This window comes from Oryctolagus cuniculus, chromosome 4, assembly GCF_964237555.1.
Source record: "Oryctolagus cuniculus chromosome 4, mOryCun1.1, whole genome shotgun sequence".
Classification (NCBI taxonomy): domain Eukaryota; kingdom Metazoa; phylum Chordata; class Mammalia; order Lagomorpha; family Leporidae; genus Oryctolagus; species Oryctolagus cuniculus.
In genome coordinates this window covers 63,494,593-63,516,773 of record NC_091435.1, presented here as the reverse complement: position 1 = coordinate 63,516,773, position 22,181 = coordinate 63,494,593, and the positions used below count along the sequence as shown (strand labels likewise).

Below are 22,181 nucleotides of genomic sequence, written 5' to 3'. Positions count from 1 at the left end.
TATAAGAAACATGGAGAGGAGTAGTTGGAACTAAGGATTCACAAGGGTCAGTGCAAGCTTTTTAGTACTTCAGCATATTTTTTGAAAAGATTTATTTAGGTGAAAGGCAGAGTAACGGGAGGGTGGGCAGAGGGAGAAATAGATCTTCCATCCACTGGTTCATTCCCCAAATGCCTAGAACAGCCAGCACTGGGCCAAGCTGAAGCCAGGAGCCAGGATCTCCATCTGGGTCTCTTATGTGGGTGGCAGGGATTCAAGTACTTCAGCCATCTTCTACTGCTTCCCAGGTGTTTTAGCAGAGAGCTGGATCAGAATCAGAGCAGCAGGACTCAAACCAACATGGAATACAGTTGTCCTAAGCCCAGGCTTAACCCACTGTGCCACAATGATTGCCCCACCCCATTCAGCATTTTTCCCAGGTACAATAATGCAAATGGGAACTTCAGACATGCTTCTTTTTACTTTTTTAATAGATTGAATTCTGTTATAATTTAAGGGCTTTCAAAACATAGCCTCAATTTGAATTTAGACTCTAGAAGAAACAGAAAGGAGCAGATGAGAAGTCAGTAGAAAGAAAGTGTATGATAGAAGTAGAACAAAGTATGAGTAAACCAGAAAGGAATGGAAATCTTCTCTCTTTTTTTAAGGATTTATTTTATTTATTTGAAAGGCAGAGTTACAAAGAGAGGTAGAGACAGAGAGAACGAGGTCTTCCATCCACTGGTTCACTCCCCAAACAGCCGCAAGCGGGAGCCAAGAGCTTCTTCTGGGTCTCCCACGTGGGTACAGAAGCCCAAATACTTGGGTCATCCTCCACTGCTTTTCCAGGCACATTAGCAGGGAGCTGGATGGGAAGTGGAGCAGCCAAGACACGAACCAGTGCCTATATGGGATGCTAGCCCTGCAGCCAGGGCTTTAACCCGCTGTACCACCATGCCAGCCCCCTGAAAATCTTTAACATCAAGATTGCATTAGATGACAAAGACAAAAAGCAAGTTGGCTTTGTGGACAGATAGTTTTGTGGTGATGGTTTCTTCTGTCTTAAACTATGATAATTTTTTTCTTCTGAAAATGAAATATTTCTGAGTAGATTTTTATTGCAAATTACTTTTATTTAAAGTATGTGGTTTCCAAAATATGTTATTCTATTTTCCAGTAAGAAAGAGTGGGGGGGGGGGGGTTGTATTGTGGTACACTGGGTTAAGCTGCCATTTTGCCTGCATCTCATATCAGAGTGCCAGCTACTCTACTTTCAATTCAGCTTCCTGCTAATGCATCTGGAAGGGCAGGCCAGGATGGAATTCCTAGCTCCTTGCTTTGTCTCAGCCCAGCCCCAATTGTTGGGGCCATTTGGGGAGTGAAACAGCAGATGGATGATGTCTCTGTCTCCCTCTGTCACTCTGACTCTCAAATAAATAAATAATTAAATCTTAAAAAAAAAGGAAAGAAAGAAATAGGTGAAGGGGAGTTTGGAATTTTATAAAAACATGATAGATAAAGAGTCAACAGTATTTATGTTTCTAGGATACGGTATATTATATTAATATTTAAGTATATATAAGTATATATAATTATATATACTAATTATATAGATATAATTATATATCTAATTATATATAATATTTAGGTGAATATATATATTTAGGTAATATATATATCAATATTTAAGTATATATAATTATATCTAATTATATATACTTAAATATTGATATATAATTAATATTTAATATGGTATATTAAATATCCCAAACTACCTCTCCCAACTGAATCTAAGAGAATGACTAGAAATATAAAAACATCTTTTATGAAGTGTCAGTAGATTGGTATAAAAAATTAAGGAATATAAAAAATGTCCCAAATTATTTAAAAGCAGAAATTTTGAGTGATAAGTAAGTACCAGATCTCTTGACCTGTCAACTTCTGCTGAAATGTAGAGACTCTGGACTTTCTTTTTCATGAGCTAACAGGAAAGTAAAGAACTAAATCCTATAGCCTATCAATTTGGGGAATCCAATTGGTTACTCTTCTATAAAATGTTGATTCTTTCAGGATATAAGATAAAAAATAGCCCAAAATAACAAAATCAAGAAAATGTACTGTCTTTTTTTTTAAGATTTTATTTATTTATTTGAGAGGTAGAGTCACAGACAAAGAGAGCGAGACACAGAGAGAAAGGTTCTCCATCTGTTGGTTCACTCCTCAAATGGCCTCAACTACCAGAGCTGGGCAGATCCAAAGCCAGGAATCCAGAAGCCTCTTCTGGTTCCCCATTGCAGGTACTGGGGCTAGAGAGCTTTAGGAAGAAGTAGATAATCCTCAAAAGGAAATCAGAATAGCAGTTGAACTCTTATGAGTAGCAAGGAAGGTAGAAGAGAGTGAGGTACTATTCATAGGAAGTACCTTCACAAAATTCATAGAAAAATGTGAATTATCTTTTCATTCCATTTTTCCATGAACTTTTTGGGTTTCCCATATATTGAAAAGATAACTTAGCAACCTATACCTGTCATTTTCAAAGGGGGGGGCATTAAAACCTTTTTTACAACTGCAAAAACTTCACTCTGCAAATTCTAATGCATAATATTCAAATAGATAGGAAATAATCCCAGATAAAGAGACTGAAGAATGGGTGTTTGACTTAGCAGTTAAGATGCCCTTATTCCATTTTGGAATACCTGGGTTCAATTCCCAACTCTAGCTCCCAATCCCAGCTTCCTATTAATGCAGACCCTAGGAGGCAGCAGTGATGGTTCAAGTAGTTGGATCCTTGCCATCCACATGAGAGGCCAGGATAGAGTGTCCAGCTTCTGATTTTAGTTCAGCCTTGACCCAGTCCAGCCCTGGCTGTTGTGGGCATTTGGGGAGTGAATCAGTAGCTTGAAGTCCTCTCACTGTCTCTTTCTCTCTCTCTCTTCCCTAAAATAAATAAATAAATTTTTAAGCTTTTTTTTTTTAAAAAAAGGGGGGGGCGGACTGAAGTGTAAGAAGTAAAGCTAAGCCTCTAGCCCACACCTAATTTAGCAGCATAAAAGTTTAAAAGTGGCCAGTGCAGGTGCAAGCTGGAAATGGCTTTGACCGGCAGGAACAGTCTGAGGTAGGTAGCATAGCCCCCATTGCTCCTGCTTGCTTGGAGTTGTTAGCTCCAGTTCAGCTCTGTAACAATAAGGTTCTTGATCAATATTGACATCCTAGAAAGGTGGGGTGTGTGAATAAGACATCTACAAATGTTGGAACTGGATGGGGGCTTCAATATGTGGTAAGAAAATGAAATTACAGACTCAGGTGGATGAAAGGGGAAGATTGTGAATGCCAGGTTTGAAACACCTGGCTGTGGTTCTGCAGCTGCCTCCCACCAATTAGCCACCACATGGGTAAAGGAAAGACCACGGAGGGAGTCTTCACCATCAAAAACACAGATTGCCCAAAAACAAAAAACACCTCGGCCTTTCTTCTGTGAAACCACACTGCTCCACACTGGCTAGAGATGCAATCAGCCTGATTACAACCTGAAGCAAGAACCCAAGAAAGAAACGCAGAGAGGGACCGAGTCTGGCAAAGCTTCCAGCAGGTGATGTCAGCTGTTTACTCTTCCACCATGCAATCACCTTAGGTGTTCAAGAAGCCCCTGGTTTAGTGGACACAAGGGCTCTCTTCATATTGGGTGTCGTCAAATTATCAGTCTCAAGCAGAAGTGGGTCATGGGAAAGCCTTATTTACTGCGACAAGTAAAGCAGACAATGGGGAGGTACACTTCCCACAACTGCCTCCTTGAAGCAGTCTGCAAGTGTTTTAATGGCAAGGGTTGGAGGGGGTATCCAGGATGAGAAAACGGGAACTGGGAAGGCCTTTCCTGCTCACAGTATACATCCAGGATGTAGAAAAGAGAAGCAAAAGGCCCTTCCTGCTCAAGCAACACAGTCTTCATATTTTATACCTTCAAAACTGACTGACACTGGCTTCTGGCAAATCTCCTTTGGTTATCACGGTCTGGCCCCCTATGAATGCAGTTGTTGCAAGATAAGCTTTCCTGGAAACATCTTCTGAAAAACAAGCTGAAATGAGCAAACTGTTTCAGATTCTCTGCCTGTGTTCCTGTGACCCTTTTTTGCATAAAGCCTACACCCTTGGTTTCACTGGCATCACATCAAAGAGCTATATACAACATTTGCTGTTCACATTGTGAGTGTAAAGCAAGCAAAATATGCAGTTTAATTGTTCTGAATCCTGTGGTTTCCTTCAGCCCACTTTCATCATCATGTAACAGTCAGTGTATATCTTGAATTATGTTTATGACCTCAGAATTCAAATCTCAAATTTGGATAGCCTGTGAGGTGCATAGATATATAATTTTACCTGAATCTATTTTGGGGACTATTACCAGTAAAATAGCTTGATCGGATTATTTGTTCAAGCCAATTATTATACCTAAGACACGCCTGCATATATATCCACATATTGTAGCAAATAAAAGAAAGTAAGATGACAGCTTTCTCTAGTAAACCTTGTCTCTTAGATCCTTTCCTCCTCCTCAAGTGCTGCCCTAAGCCCCTTGGAGTTTCCAAAACCTAAATTGTGATAACACCCATATTTTTCCCAGCAAATTGGACAATAAAGGGTAGTTAGAGATTTTTCCAAAGCCAAGTATATCTTATGCTTTATACATCACAAGTGAAAGGAAATGGCCATTGCTCTTCAGTGCTCTTGACAAAATAAAAGATGGATAATTCAAAAAACAAAGACCAAAAGCACATTACTCAGAAGTCCCTTTCCTGGAAAACCTGTAACAAGGAGCAGAGCCTATTGAAAGCCCCTATCTGTAGCAGCTTCAGGATCTGCTGCTGTGTGAGACGCAAAAATAACCTTCCCCAGACAGATGCCAGCCAATGACTTAGAACAACAAGGATACGAACATGCAGCCATCTCTGGCCTCCGCAAGCCTCCTGTGATAGGTGATCTTTCTTCTAGAGCTTTCTGCCAATCTAAGCGTCACTCTTTAAGGCTACATCTCAGTCTTATGCTCTTTCTATCCAATGTCCTTTCATTTCATACCTTCTTTCACAGGGGTCAACCCTGTAGTAGAGTTTAAAGAATTTCCCTATTCCTGTTAACTTTCCTCTTTGTGTGTTATAGGCTTCATCAGCAATAAATTGTCTCTGTGGATGCTTTCTATTTCTGTCTCTGTGGATGCTTCCTAGAAGAACTCAACCTAACACAGTTGGTACCTGGAATGGTTGGAGAAAGCAGGTAATCAGATGGGTTTTAGAGAAATGGCTCATTTACCAAGTAGGTGGTCAGAAGTGCCCCCATCCTAAGCATGGGGGGCAAAGGCTATGCCCCAACACAAGGTGGAGGCCTGGCTGCTAAAAATGTCACTGGCTAGGATAAGAAAAACTGGGACTGTGGTTCTGAGAATACCTGGAACCAGAGCCTGAAAAGAGGACCGGCCTTCCCCATTAACTTTTTTTTTTAAAGACTATCTTTTTTTGACAGGCAGAGTGGACAATGAGAGAGAGAGACAGAGAGAAAGGTTTTCCTTTTTCCGTTGGTTCACCCCCCAAGTAGCTGCTACGGCTGGTGTGTTGCGGCCAGCGCGCTGCGCCGATCTGAAGCCAGGAGCCAGGTGCTTCTCCTGGTCTCCCATGGGGTGCAGGGCCCAAGCACTTGGGCCATCCTCCACTGCACTCCCTGGCCACAGCAGAGAGCTGGCCTGGAAGAGGGGCAACCGGGACAGAATCCGGCGCCCCGACCGGGACTAGAACCCGGTGTGCCGGTGCCACAGATGAAGGATTAGCCTAGTGAGCCATGGCGCCGGCCCCCATTAACTTTGTGTAAAGAAAGACACTTTGAAGGACTTTTCTTTACCAACTATCATGCGCCCACCTTAAGAAATGTCGTCACATCTCCTGGGTTTTAGAATTGGGTTAAATCACAGCATACACTTGCTGGGGTGTGCCAGGCCTGGCAGGGAAGAACAGAAAGTAGGCCTCAGAGGAACTACAAGAATTTTCTGCTTTGTACTGGCAAGAACAAGGAGAGTATCCCCATAATAGATTCTGAATGTGTTGGATCAAGGATGCCAGACTGTATAAATGAGAATGTATTGACTTTAGGCATTTACTGGGATACGGCCAGGACCCTTGGGTTACAGTGAAAATGCTGATAGGATGGGTCATAGAAATCTGGGGAAGTACTGGCCCACACTATGCAAAGTAAACATGCTTGAGTCATTGAGACATAGAGAAAAGGATTTAGTGGATTAGATGGATACAATATTTTATATGAGGCAGAATTTCTACCAAAGGATATTCAACAAAAAAAAGCTGAAAAATGTACTGAGCAACAGAACCATTAGGAAGGCACTAGAGACAGGAGTACTAAAATTACAAAAACGTTGAATGGTTGTTTTCCACTTCAGTCCAGGACTAAGAGTAGGGAAGGTAGTCTCAGTGTTGGATTCACAAATGGCAATGGGAATAACGGGAGATAAGGTCAGACAGTGGTGCTCACCTGCCAGAGACTAGAGTCAAAACTATCTTAACAACAAGCAAACTTAGAAGGGCAGCCAAGAAGGCTTTCTTTCATCCAGAGATAAAAGAGACCAGCAGTTAATGATGCTGCTGCTTAATAACTACAAACAAAAGAAGGCAAGATTGGAAGAACAGGAGGCTAAAGTATTCATCAGATTTAAAAGTCACATCATTTTGGCTTAGTTCCTAGACGTGAGCCGTTTTAAATTTGGAACTCATTGACTATAAAGAGGTGGGTGCTTCCTCAGGAGAAAGGGCTCTGCAGAAGCATGGTTAAGTATCACACCGTGACTCCACCCGTCCTTCCCCAGTTAGATCTATGGACGTTTAGTTGCACATGGGAAAGGGAGATGCCCAGATATTTCAATGACTTTTTTTTAAAGATTTTATTTGTTTTATTTGAAAGAGTTACATTGAGAGAGAAGGAGAGGCAGAGAGAGAGAGGTCTTCCATCTGCTAGTTCACTCCTTAGATGGCCACAATGGCCGGAGCTATGCAGATCCGAAGCCCGGAGCCAGGAGCTTCTTCCAGGTCTCTCATGTGGGTGCAGAGACCCAAGGACTTGGACCTTCTTCTACTGCTTTCCCAGGCCATAGCAGAGAGCTGTATCGGAAGTGGAGAAGCCGGGGTTTTTTAGTTGATACTGACACCCATAGAACAAAATCCAGTTTCCAGTGTTAAAATTTTACAAAGAACTGGCTTTCAGTACATTCTTTGGTCTTTAGCCAGAGTCAGAGTTGTGGTACAGTGGGATAAGACATTGCCTGCAATGCTGGCATCCCATATGAGTGCAGGTTTAAATCTCAGCTGCTCCACTTGATCTTGCACCCCTTCCACCTGCAAGAGAGACCCAAATGGAGTTTAGGCTCCCGGATTGGGCCTGGCCTAGCCCCAACTGTTCATCTGGGGAGTGAAACAACAGATGAAAGATTTCTCTCTTTCTATTTCTCTCCCTGGCCCTCTCTGTAACTCTTCCTTTCAAATAAATGAATAATTTTTTTAAGAAAAGAACTATATAGCCATCATGTCCCTGTCCCAAGTGTATAATTAGAATTGACATGCTTGGCAGTTGAAATAACTCTCACATTGGGTTGGTCTTATGGGTAGGAGTTAGAGGAGAAGGTCAAGTGAAAATGAATTAAATATTCCCACTCCCAAGAAGATAGTAAAAATAAAACACCATATTTAAGACAGAAAATGTTCCTTATCATATCTCCATTTCATTTGCCACCCTAGCCTTGGAGAAACTGAGTGAATACAAAAGAATGATTGCAGACCACTGAAAACTCAATCAACTAGTAGTCCTCATCAATGCCACTATGATAGATGCAGTGGCATTGTTACAGCATATACATATGGCCTCAGGTACAACAACAAAATGTCTGTCCCTATCAAGAGTGAGAATCAGAAACACTTGCATTCAGATGGAACAGATGAAATCCCTTTTGAGTTCTGTCTCAGGGACATGCTAACTCTCTAATCTTCTATCATAACAATCAGATGAGTTCTGAACTGCCAACTGACTATACCAGTTACAGCCCTAAAATCAACTACAATGGCAAAATGATAGTTATTCTCACCAGTCTCCCACTGCTAAGTCCCCCAGTTAAGAAAACAGGCTCATGGAAATTGAGGAGGATCTGTTTCCTGAACTTGACAGGAGAAATGGATCTACATAGTGCAAGTGTGGACTATGCAGCAATGTGAGTATTACATTAGAATCTCCCATGAAGAGAAAACCTGCTACAAGAAGTGCAATCACCTGACCACCTCCACCACTCATGCTGTTGAGATTTACCACAAAGTTCCAGTCAAGAACACAATAGCCACTCTGGTTTTAACTCCTGGTTATTTGTCCCAACATAATATACATTTAAAGGGAAATTTTACTCTGGAGCGCCCTATTGAGCTGCTCAAATGACTTCCTCTAAAATATAGCTCAGTTTGAGGTGCATTGTCCTTAATTCTCCTTCCTTCTCTTCTTTTGTAACAATCAGACCTGCCTCGTAGTCTAAATTACATGGCTACTCCTCTCTCCTTCTCACTTTAATATCGCATTGATTCCAATAAAGCTCTTGTACTTCTAATTTTGTCTTGATATATGTTTTCCTACAAAACCCAAACTGACACATACATCTACAAATGTGATGATATCATATAAAGTACAACCCCTGTTGCTAAGTGAAAATATCCAGCATTTTCTGTCGAGGATGAACTAATTATGAAGTCTCATCATTTTCTTCTTTTCATATTCCTAAATACTGATCTAACCTTCCTTAATTACATCTTTCTTAAAAAGCTGTAAGATTTCCACTTCTTTGGCGGATATTTTTTAAAGTGTGTTGTTCAATTTCACAGGTTAAGCTTTCTTCATTATTAAGAACCTCACAAATATTAGAGATTGCCATTCACTGCCTTTTCATTTTTTCAAAAAGACATGGAAAAACTTGCTGGACTAAAGCTAACATCTTTAAAGGCATGCAACAGGAAGATCCCCACAATGACTAGAAATGACTCAGAGTACCAATGATAGCATCACAGACATATATTACCACTCCTTATTAAGAATAACTGAACATGTTACAACGGCACCGTAAAGAATATGTAACACACTGTAGTCACAATGGAAATGTTGAGTATGTCCAAGGCCCTGTTAATCTGTGTGTTCACACAGACAACCAGGCTCAGCTACAGGATCCAGGCCAAGGAATGCTGCAACACAGGTTTTCTGTAAATAGCTCTTTGATAGCAATGTCCAGGTCCTTCAAATAGGACACTGAAACATCTCCAGTGACAGAGTTGATTGTTAGGTACACAGGCATATTTATCTATGGCAACGTGCTACCATGAAGATGAACAACAAGGACACAATGACCACAAATGTTGCAAAGCCCACAAAATGTGGGTTAACCAGGTTGTGAGATTTCATTTAAAGACTCAGTCTCCTCCTCTTTTGAAACAAACATGAATGACTACAACTGTAGATCCTGAAACACTTAGAAAACATCCAATCTCCCCATGAAAATTAAGCATTTCATTTAGAAATTATGAAGTAAAAATTGGCACTTAGGAGGACATAGGAAACTCTTAGTGAAGTCACTTGTGTGTCTGGTTCAAATATATATGCAGCAAAGTGGGTCACCTCAACAGCTCCCATTGGCAGCAGCCCCGCCCACCACAACCATTTTTTTTTTTTAAGAAAAGTTTACGTTGTTGCAAAACTTTTTTAAACCTATGCATACAAGAGGTCTTGAAAAAGTTCATGAAAAATAATGGGTATTACGAAAAAAAAGTTTGGGGGCTACACTGCAACATAGCGAATAAAGCCGCTGTCTGTGGTACCAATATCCCAGATGGGTACTGCACAACCATTCTTTAAAATATACATGACCGGGGGCCGGCACCATGGCGCACTAGGTTAATCCTCCACCTGCAGTGCCGGCGTCCCATATGGGCACCAGGTTCTAGTCCTGGTTGCTCCTCTTCCAGTCCAGCTCTCTGCTGTGGCCCGGGAAGGCAATGGAGGATGGCCCAAGTGCTTGGGCCCCTGCACCCACATGGGAGACCAGGAAGAAGCACCTGACTCCTGGCTTCAGATCAGCGCAGCGCCCGCTGAGGTGGCCATTTGGGGAGTGAACCAATGGAATGGAGACCTTTCTTCTGTCTCTCTCTCTGTCTCTCTCTCTCTCTGTCTGTCTGTAACTCTGTCAAATAAATAAATAAAAATCTTTAAAAAAATGTGCATGACCACCTTGACGTGCTCCCATGGAGACTTTCTGGCAAGTTGCACATGGCATTTTTTCCTTCAAAACATAATGCCCTCCATGGAAAATACTGGAGTTCATAGCCAATCCCAGACCAATATAAAAGTCATATTTTCCCCACCGTTGGCTCATTTTGCTTGTTTACTTAAGAAATTCCTGTGAATGACACTGATCATCAAACACTGATGACATCCTGGAGGCAGGATGAGGCAGTCTTCAAGTAGTTTGAAAACAGGACATCAGTAGGTATGTCGTGAAAGGACTGAGTTACTTTGACATCCTCAGACCTGGTAACACTCTGCTCTCACTCTCTGTAACTGAAGATCAATCACAGTTGGGATAGCATGTAAGTTTAACATGGTCTGTCTTGTGAGAAAAAAAAAGCTGGAAAAAGTTAGAGATGATTTATGCACTCTCACTTCCTCATACATACTATCCTTGATTCCCATTAAAGTTTTAAGCACTGGCAGAAAGGTTCCACCCCAAAAAGTACAAGTGAAGCTTTCACCCCAGTCACCAGCCAGCCACCTGGCTTCCCCATTGAGTCCTGGCCCTGGTCACAACACCACAGGAGCTGCACATTTGTCTCCATACAAGAGTATAAGAGGAGGTACAAGAATTTGGGCTGCAGCTGTGTGAGCTGCTTCCTCCATTGGGAGTGCCAAGTGGTACTTGTTTGGGACAACCTAGACTTCATCATGGCAGACCTTGGGTATAGCCTTGACCTAACATTCTTAATACAATTTGATCTTAACTCGATTACTCTTACTTAATGAAGGATAATCTCATGGTTCTTTTTCTAGAACTTAAGAAGTGTCCATCTTAGAACAGATGTTTTGGACATCCCCATACTAATTGTGATATTTTTGTTTTTGATGGGTTTTGCCTTAAAATAATAAAGAACAATATCAAGATGGGCTTATAATAATATGCCCAACTATCTTGTAGAACTCAATCTCTTCATCATAAACCAAATCAAGTCAAGAAATTGAACTTGTAGCCCTATCAAGAGCATGTTAAATTGCCAATAAATATAGTGGTAAATATATATACATGCTTATGTACTCAGACACACACACACACATAGACCAATGGTATGTCTTTGGAGTAACTCATGACTTTCAAATGTTACTGAAACACATACAAACATTAAGGATTTCTAACCACATTTCTATTACCAAAATAGAGGCCCACAATTAAATAAATACCAGTAGCACCATGCTAAATAGATTGTTTTCACCAAAGTTCTAGTGCAAAGAGCCCTTACATAACAGAAAGAAAAATCCATGGAAAAGTTCAAAAAGCCCACAAGCATAAAAATAGACTCTCAGACCTTCAACAAAAATAAGAAGCATCAGATCTAACAATTTATGAAGACAGCTGTCAAATCCAGGAGGGATGCCTGATGTCACTAGATAACTTCAAACAGACTTTGCTAAAATCCTCCGTGACACAACTGATTACAACCAGGACAAATTGGCTCTGATGTTAAACACTGATACAGAAACTTCTCTAGAGTAAAAGAGGATATGCCCTTCCAGGCCTCACCTGTAACTAACATAATGCTAAGAAAAACTATAAAGATGAAACAAAGTGAAATCATGCATGACGGGTTGATCATCTCCAAACTAATTTCACAAAATGTCTACTGCCAGTGGTAGAATATGTACTAGTAATAGTGTATTTATTTTCTTAATGGATTGAAGACATAGCAATCACACATGATAGAATGAGAGAATGAGAGGGATTGAGAGAGAGAGAGAGAGGGAGGGAGAGAGAGAGAGAGAGACTAAGAGTTTGTGATTTCTACCTAGGCTATCATAACATACTTATTCTACCCATTGATATAGAAAGACATTTCAGTGGGGTAACTACTAATGGTTTATGAAAGACTTTGCCTTTTATTCAGAAACTGAACTGTCCTTACTAGCCCCAAATCCTCTAGAAAAGTAGAAATATATTTAACAGTATTGGAAAGTTACTATCATTAGAGGCCCTACAATTCTATCCTCCAAAGAAACTTCAATGTCACCAACTAACTCAAGATCTCACTGATCTTGTGAGGTATCTTTTGTGAGGTCAGCTGACTTCAAGCAGACAATTAATTACATGAAGTTCACTTTTGTTCAACATGTAAACAAGATGTCCAGAACCATTAGTAATTCTACTGTCTACTGCTCAAGGATTGTGTAAGCCAGGGCTAACTGAATAGGGTAGACACCCATCAGGACAGAATTGTTTCCAGACATGCATACTACAAACCCCTAGAATAAATTTATGCCTATCCCAGGGAATGCTAAGACAGCAATTCTCTCTGAGAAATGGCTGGCTCAAGTCTTTCTGAAGACTCTTTAGTCATTCAAAGAATATGTCTTGCTAGACATTAGACCAAAAGATAAAAATGCCAGTGCTCTTTAAATCTAAATTTTACTGCACTAAAAAGTAAGGGGAGAATTGTGCAAGAGGTTTTAGCTACCTCCGAAATAAAGAAAGCAGAAGTTATCATGAAGCTAATGTACACATGCTCTCTTGACAGTCATATGCCATCCTTGAGGGTTCTTGTCTGTCTTGGGCCAGGGGGTTCTATGAAGCCCAAACTAGTTTACACTATATGCACCAGCCTGACTCAGACCTTATACAACTGTGCTCTGACATGGTAGAATGAAAAGGTACCAGGCAAAAACCTTAGTAAATATTCAAATGAAGTGGTGAGAAGACCAAAGGCACAAGGACTAGGACTTCAAAAAACTGTAACAGGTCTTTCCCCAGCATTATCAGGCAAGAGCCATAATTAAAAGAGGCTAAATTCTCCAAAGGTGGGCAAGATTGGTGCTACTTCTTAGGTATTAAAAGAGACAAACAGAGACCTGACCACCAAGGTGAGAGAGGTGGGAGCCAAGCTGGACTCTTCTGTTGCAATACGTGAATATGGGCTTGGGGACCGAACTTGTGGCCTTAGAGGGTAAAGGCATCCTGGATTCCTGCTGCCCCATAAGCACAGTTAAGCCCAGAGGACTTGATCTAACCTGAATATCTGGAGTTAATACATCGCCTTACATAATAGTGGAGGATGAACTGGCACTACTCAATAAAAGCATAAATGAATTTGGAACCAAATTCAAAAGCTCTCAGTGACACTGCTTGTCAGATGGTGGGGCTAAGAGACACCTACAAGGACTCCATTAAGTCACTTACAGAAAAGCTGTCTGTGAAACTAAAAGAAGAATGAATGATTGAGATGTTTCTGGAATATAAAAATCAGGTCTGCAGACAGAATGAGTTGATTCAAGAAAAAGATAGCTTGTTAAAATCGATTGCTGAAGTAAAAGACAAAAAGCAGAAATGGGAAATACTTAGAACAAACTCCAGGATCTTAAGGAAGAATATTCTAGGAAGAAAGAAACTAATCTCCACTGCTAACAAAGCTAATGAAGAGAGGTTGAAAAGGTTGCAGAAATCTATGGACTTTAAAGATCAACTTGGACTGGGGCCGGCGCTGTGGCTCAGCAGGTTAACGCTCTGGCCCGAAGCACCAGCATTCCATATGGGCGCTGGTTCTAGTCCTGGCTGCTCCTCTTCCAATCCAGCTCTCTGCTATGGCCTGGGAAGGTAGTGGAGGATGGCCCAGGTCCTTGGGCCCCTGCACCCACGTGGGAGACCCAGAAAAAGCTCCTGGCTCCTGGCTTCGTATGGGTGCAGCTCCAGCTGTTGCGGCCATCTGGAGAGTGAACCATCAGATGGAAGACCTCTCTCTCTCTGCCTCTCCTCTCTCTGTGTAACTTTGACTTTTGAATAAATAAATAAATCTTTTAAAAAAAGATCAAATTGGACTGGAAATTCGAAAAACATATGGAGGCCGGCGCCGTGGCTCACTTGGTTAATCCTCCTCCTGCAGCGCCGGCACCCCATATAGGCGCCAGGTTCTAGTCCTGCTGTTCCTCTTCCAGTCCAGCTCTCTGCTGTGGCCTGAGAAGGCAGTGGAGGATGGCCCAGGTGCTTGGGCCCCTGCACCAAGGTAGGAGACCAGGAAGAGGCACCTGGCTCCTGGCTTCAGATCGGCGCAGCACCGGCCGTTGTGGCCAATTGGGGAGTGAACCAATGGAAGGAAGACCTTTCTCTCTGTCTCTCTCTCTTACTGTCTATAACTCTACCTATCAAATAAATTTAAAAAAAGAAAAAATATTTTGATAAATTGCAGTTTATTTTTACTAACATTGAACATAAGCATCCTAAGAGCCCATTTTTGTTTTCCCTGCATCTAATTGAAGTGAGGGACTATGAAGTGTCAGATAGTGCTCTTCATCTTGAGTGCCTTCCAGAATCTTCTAGAACTAGTTTGTCATTTTATTTCAAGGAAAGCCCTGTATCGCACATTATCCATGTTTGAAAATAGCTGTCCTGCAAACAGGACAGTGTGACAACATGTCCTGCACAGTACTGTGTAGTGCAATGCACTGCAGTATGATGAACTCTAATGTGTTGCCACTGTGGTTATTGGTTGAGAAGTTCTGACTTGTGTTCTTCAAAGAGCTGTCATTCTTCAGATATTCGCAGTGGTAGAGAATCCATGATCAGGCCAGTTTTTTCAACTGTCTGCTCTCTGGTTATGACTTGAAGTACATCTGCAAAATATCAGATTCCAAACTACAGGCACCATGAGGGAAAATACACTAAAGAGTGTACTCTGAAACTAACAACATCGATGAAAAAACAAGTAAATATTCCATGTTATTAGAAGTAGAAAATGGTATTGGCTTTTGTTCACTCAGATAATTGATGTGTGTATAACAAATGCATGGATTATTAGCAGATTTTTTTAACAAAGACAATGATCTCATAAACTTGTATTTCAAGAGCTTATCTTGCTTAGCGTACCTAAAACGATGCAATGAGAAACCATCATGAGAAAGAAAGCTTAATACTCTCAGACCTACTGTTATCCAAGATGATATCAGATGTGACATGAGAAACCATGTTATTCTCAAATGGCAAGAATGATGATATAAAGCAAACCATGTTGGGGCCGGTGCTGTGGCATAGTGGTAAAGCCACTGTCTATGGCACTGACGTCCCATATGGGCACCAATTCATGCCCCAACTGCTCCACTTCTCATCCAGCTTCCTGCTAATTTGCCTGGGAAAGCAGCAGAAGATGGCCCAAGTGTCTGGGCCCCTGCACCCACATGGGAGACCTGGAAGAAGGTCCTGGCTCCTGGTTTCGGAGGAGCCCAGTTCTGGCCATTGTGGCCATTTGGGGAATGAACCAGCAGATAGAAGATCTCTCTCTCTCTCTATCAAATAAATAAATCTTTAAAAAAAAAACCATGCCATGTGAAACCAACAACATATTGTTCAAAATGTAACATAACTCTGAACTGTTTTGTTCCTTCCCACCAACAGTAATTATTAAACAGGTCATGAATATAATTTCTTTGTATATTGTGGCTTATGGATGTAAAAATACTATATTGTCCCAGTTTCTATTTATAGGACAGTCCTTTCATTTTTAATAATAAAGCATTTGTAAGCTCTTAAAAAAAAAAGAGCCAAATAACCCTTTATAGATATTAGGTCAAGATTTGAGATAATCTTTGTCCTACAGAAACATCAAAAATCAAAAAAGCAAGTATTGAGATTATTTTGAAATTTAATAATTGATGTTTTGCTATATTTTAAAAATGTGAATGTTTCCAATAATCAGAACTAGTTTTTCACATTTTTTTTTCTTGTGGCCTAGATAGTGTTAACTTTTTTCCTAATCCAGTAAACTTTGATCATATCTTTCCATGGGTTTGATGTTTCCCTAATAGGTTTGGAAAGTATCTAATTTTGAATGCCTAGAAAAGTTACTCAGAGAAACTGACTAGTAAATACATTTTGACTCTCATGTACAAAGTAGCTAAAAATAATGGGGGATTCTGAGATAACTTTATCTCTTATCAGAGATTTGGATAATATAAGGAGAAAGGAGTACAAAAGCTGTATCCACAAACTAAAAAAGAAAGTATTGAATGAGCCCTGTGGAAGCAAAGTAATAATGGTAGAAAGATGTATCTTTTTTTGCCTGGTGATTGCTCAACATCTTTGTAAACCAGGTATAGATTTTAAAGTCAAATTGGAAGGAACATAATGGAAATTCTTTCACTCTAACTAATTTTATCTTACTCTGGGGCCCTTATTCCTGCTCAACAGGAGAAAAGGTGAGCCAGCTCAATAATTATTTCCAGACAAGTTCAAAATCATCTAATTGCATTCCTGTTTAAAGAAACATTTTTAGGCTTCCTCCTCATCCTTTCTCTGGGTTTCTCAGTAATGATGTCTACTCAGCCAAGAAGGGGGAAAACACACATCTATATATTTTCTAGGTGCCTCTGTTGATGCCTCAGGATTTGGTTTTTCAGCACAGACATTGGCTGACAATGACAACACCATCTTGCACAAGTGTTTCCTGCAGATGCCCCTCGCCTGCATTGTAGCTGCCCAGTATCCATAATCCTATAGAGATTTCCCCTATGCTAGGGCTTGATCAAATATGGCCTACAGCCTGATTTTATATATCCTAGAACAAAGAAGGTTTTCACATTTTTAAAAGTTTATAAAGAAAAAGGAAAAGGAAGAGGAGGAAAGCTAAAGAATCTATATGGCCTGGAAAGCCTAAAGTCTGATCCTTGAGAGGAAAAATTTGTCAAATCCTGCTCTGTATAACAGATCCCAAGAGCTGGCCCACATTTATCTCTCATGCTGTCTCTATCTGCCAGTCCTGTTGAGTTGATGCTCTTGTACCCAATGATCAGGTATTAGCCACCAAGGCTAATGGGGAGATTGAGCCTTCTTGAAAATAATCTCATTACTTTGGTTAAATAGGTTAACCTATCCAGATTTCCTAACCATCTCTACCCACATTCTGTGCCCTGGTAGTGCTGCAGGGATCTGAGTTCTATTGATTAACAGGTTCTAAACAGAAAGCTGGCTCCAGTCCCTTCAGGTCTTATGGTAGACTCCATTGCCCATCCCACTCCAAAATCTTATTCCCCCAAATCTGTACTCCAATACATGATTGTCAAAATTTACTCAAAGAATCCCTTGAAAAGATAATAAAGCTCAAATCCCTTGAAAAGATAATAAAGCTCAATCTTAAGTGGCTTCGACACAATTCTTTGATATGCAAGATGCGTATTATCAAGTTACTCATCATTTATCATACAATATGAAAAATATCTGGCAAGAGGCAAGTCATATGAAGAATTTCCTCAAGATTATTGCAATTGTGGCAAGGAGGGAGAGAGACATTCACTTTTCATTTAATTTTTTTTCATTTGACAGATAGAGTTAGACAGTGAGAGAGAGAGACAGAGAGAAAGGTCTTCCTTCCATTGATTCAGCCACAGCTGGAGCTGTGCCAATCTGAAGCCAGGAGCCAGGTGCTTCCTCCTGGTCTCCCACGCAGGTGCATATGCCCAAGCACTTGGGCCATCCTACACTGCCCTCCTGGGCCACAGCAGAGAGCTAGACTGGAAGAGGAGCAACCAGGACTAGAACCCGGCGCCCATATGGGATGCCAGCGCTGCAAGCAGAGGATTAACCAAGTGAGCCACGGCGCCGGCCCCAAGATATTCACTTTTTAGATACTAATGATATCAGTTTTGGTATTCAATCAATGTTATTTCAACATGATATACTTAAGTAACTGTCTGAGAAATATCAGGTCTTATGACAAAATAAACCAATTGTCTTCTTCTACTGCAGTGACACAGGAGAATATATGCCAGTAAACAGCAGGAGTTCTCAATTACTTGCAACTCAATCTCTCATCTTGAAGAGAAGAATGCCTGAATCATAGTCCAAATAACTATTTAGAAATAAATGTATAAGGGACCAGCATGGTGACACAGTTGGTTAAACCACTGCCTGCAACATCAGCATCCCATATGGGTACTGGTTTGAGTCCCAGCTGCTCCATTTGCAATCCAGTACCCTGCTAATATAACTAGGAAAGCAGCAGATGATGCCCAAATATTTGGGCTCCTATAACCCACATGGGAGACCTGGATGGCATTCCAGGTCTTGGCTTTGGCCTGGCCTAGTCCCAGCTCTTAAGGCCATTTGGGGGAATGAAGCAGTCGTAGAAGATGTCTCTCTCTGTGTGTCTCTACATATCTATCTCTCTGTCTCCCTCTGTCTCTCTCTCCGTAACTCTGCTAATCAAATATATCTTAAACAAAAAGAAGGTGTTACTTAACTAAAATCCCAAACTGTTTCTCCTTGACCTCAGGGCAGAAAATAAACTTTGGAAGTTGGGATAACAGCAATTCATATTATATAATTGTGAAATATTTGATAAAATTGTACTTTGTGACATTTGGAAGGTAGATAACGTGAAAGCTGCGTAAAATTGTATCTGTGTGGGAAGAGGTTAGAAAAGGGAATGTTGTTACCATTGGCGCTATTTGTCAACCAGCAAGAATTGATTAACTCAGAAAAAAAGATGGCTGGTATGTAAGCAAGAATCAAAGGAAGCAGATAGGGTTCAAAAAGCTTGGGACCTACTTGGGATAGGCACTGCTTCTTATTTCCAGCTGGGGAAGGTATTTGAGTCCCAGCTGCTCCACTTTTAATCCAGTACCCTGCTAATATACCTAGGAAAGCAGCAGATGATGCCCAAATATTTGGGCTCCTATAACCCACATGGGAGACCTGGATGGCATTCCAGGTCTTGGCTTTGGCCTGGCCTAGTCCCAGCTCTTAAGGCCATTTGGGGAATGAAGCAGTCATGGAAGATGTGTGAGGGAGAAGGCATGTGAGTGAGCAATAAAGGCTTATTAGATATGACTCAAAAAAATATTTAGAAATAGCAATAGAGAGAGAGAGGAAACAGAAAGATCTTCCATCTACTAGTTCACTCCCTGAGATGGCTGCAGACAGTGCTGATCCAGGCCAAAGCCATGAGTCCAGAACTCCATTCAGATCTCCCAGATGAGTGTTAGCAGCCCAAGTACTTGGGCCACCTTCTGCTGCCTCCCCAGACACATCAACAGGGAGCTGGATCAAAAGCACAGCCACCAACACTCAAACCAGCATTGAACTCCATCTGTGTCTCCCATGTGGATGCAGGGGCACAAACACTCAGACCATCCTCCACTGCTTTCTCAGTCACATTAGCAGGGAGCTGGATTGGAAGTGGAGCAGTGGGACTTGAACTGCTGCCCATATGGGATGCCAGCGTCACAGGCAGAGGCTTAACCCACTGTGAAAGCTGCTGGGCTCAATCCTATTTTCTGGGAGGATTTCCTACACCTTGTTTCCCAATGCCTATGGCTTTAAAATTGGGAAGTTTCTTCCTTTGTTGTTTCATAGGCTATCTCTGAGGAGAGCATTGGAGATATGACCTCCTTAGTGCTTGAGAAAATTTTTTAGTCTGGGCTTTAGGGTCCAATGGTCATTTTTGGTTTCAAATAGTCCCCAGTGTTTGTCTAGTCTGGTGGTTCTTTGTATTGTGACTACAAATGTAACTGGGCTGTCATCTCTCTGTGAATTAAGCCAGTCCCAAAGGAACAAATATCATATGTTCTCCCTGATCAGCGACAACTAACTGAGCACCAAAGGGGAAACCTGTTGAAGTGAAATGGACACTATGAGAAAGAGTGACTTGATCAGCTCTTGTCCTGACTGTTGATGTACAATGTAATACTTTATCCATTTTAGTGTTTTGTTTTGTTTTGTTTTGTTCTAATACTATTGGTTTAACTCTGTAATTAATACACAATTATTCTTAGGTGTTTAAATTTTAACTTAAAAGTGATCCCTGTTAAATATAAGAGTGGGAATATGGCCGGCGCCGTGGCTCAACAGGCTAATCCTCCGCCTTGCAGCGCCGGCACACCAGGTTTTAGTCCTGGTCGGGGCACCGGATTCTGTCCCAGTTGCCCCTCTTCCAGGCCAGCCCTCTGCTATGGCCTGGGAATGCAGCAGAGGATGGCCCAAGTCCTTGGGCCCTGCACCCGCATGGGAGACCAGGAGAAGCTCCTGGCTTCGGATCAGTGCGATGTGCTGGCCGCAGCACGCCGACCACGGCGGCCATTGAAGGGTGAACCAACAGCAAAAGGAAGACCTTTCTCTCTGTCTCTCTCTCACTGTCCACTCTGCCTGTCAAAAAAAAAAAAAAGAGTGGGAATAAGAGAGGGAGGAGAAGTACAATTTGGGACATGCTCAATCGGACTTGCCTCAAATGGTGGAGTTAGAAATGTGCCAGGGGATTCCAATTCAATCCCATCAAGGTGGCATGTACCAATGCCATCTCACTAGTCCAAGTGATCAATTTCAGTTCACAATTGATCACACTGATAGGTCTAATAGTCAAAGGGATCACACAAACAAAACTAGTGTCTGCGAATACTAACTGATAGAATCAAAAAGGGAGAGAACGATCCATCATGGGAAGCAGGATACACAGCACACTCATAGAATGGCAGATGTCCTAAATAGCACTCTGGCTTCAGAATCAGCCCTTAAGGCATTTGGATCTTGCTGAAGAGCCCATGAGAGTATTTTAGGCATGGAAAGCCAAGACACTCTGGAAAAAGAAAAAGAAGAAAAAGAAAAAGAAGAAGAAGGAGGAGGAGGAGGAGGAGGAGGAGGAAGAAGGAAGGAAGAAGGAAGAAGGAAGAAGGAAGAAGACCTAAATGAAAGATCTCTGCGAGTGAGATCCCAGTGGAAAGAACGGGGCCATCAAAGAAGGAGGTACCTTTCTCTGAAGGGAGGAGAGAACTTCCACTTTGACTACGACCCTGTCTGAATAAGATCAAAGTCGGTGAACTCAAAAGGCTTCCATAGCCTTGGCAACTCATGACTAGAGCCTAGGGAGATTACTGATGCCATAAACAAGAGTGTCAAATTGTTAAGTCAACAACAGGAGTCACTGTGTACTTACTTCTCATGTGGGATCTGTCCTTAATGTGTTGTCCAATGTGAAGTAATGCTATAACTAGTACTGAAACAGTATTTTACACTTTGTGTTTCTGTGTGGGTGCAAACTGATGAAATCTTTACTTAATATATTCTAAATTGATCTTCTGTATATAAAGATAATTGAAAATGAATCTTGATGTGAATGGAATGGGAGAGGGAGCGGGAGATGGGAGGGGTGCGAGTGGGAGGGAAATTTTTTTGGGGGGCGGAAGCCATTGTAATACATAAACTGTACTTTGGAAATTTATATTTACTAAATAAAAAAATAAAAATAAATAAAAATAAAAAAAGAAGTGGCATGTGCTGATAGATGCATACCTAATTATTTTCAAAGTTAGGCTACTATTAATTATCCAGCTTGAGCTTATAAGGCTTATGCTGGAGAATCATAACATCTGTCTCATTTTACTGAGCAACATTATTCTTTCAAAATGAGGTGGTAGGTAATGTGGCCTTAAATTGGATGTGTGCTCTGAGGTAATTGATGATTCAGAAGTTTTGAGCTTTGCCCGTCTTTGATTTGGTGTTTGGTATAAGCTCAATTCTAGGGTCCAGTGTTGTGGCATAGTGAGTTAAACAACTGCTTGTGATGCATCCTATATCAGAGGGCTAGTTTGAGAGTTTGTTAACAACAGCAGGGCAATGTGAGAAAAGATGAGGGAAAAACGAAAATAATAAAAGCCTTATTGATACTGAGCCACAAACCAGGTAATGCTACCATGTGTGCTTGAGATCTTCCCCCAAATTCAGTAATTTTGTTACTTTCATTATCTCAGCTAAAATTGGATTATGACAAGGAAGCAAGTAGAAGTCATATGGCCAAAGATTTTAAGCTATAGAAAGAAATGCTGAAGGGTTGGGACTGTAGTGTAGAAGGTTAGGCCTCTGCCTGCAGTGTCGGCATCTTATTTGGGCACCAGTTTAA

At 41.2% G+C, this 22,181-nt stretch overlaps 1 protein-coding gene and 1 pseudogene across 2 annotated transcripts in view; both read right to left on the bottom strand.

Annotated features, from left to right (window-relative positions):
• LOC103350624 (HHLA2 member of B7 family) overlaps window positions 1-22,181 on the bottom strand; it is a 194,952-nt gene that overhangs the window by 143,588 nt on the left and 29,183 nt on the right. The window lies entirely within an intron of this gene.
• LOC100354965 (magnesium transporter NIPA2-like) lies at window positions 1,822-20,353 on the bottom strand (annotated as a pseudogene).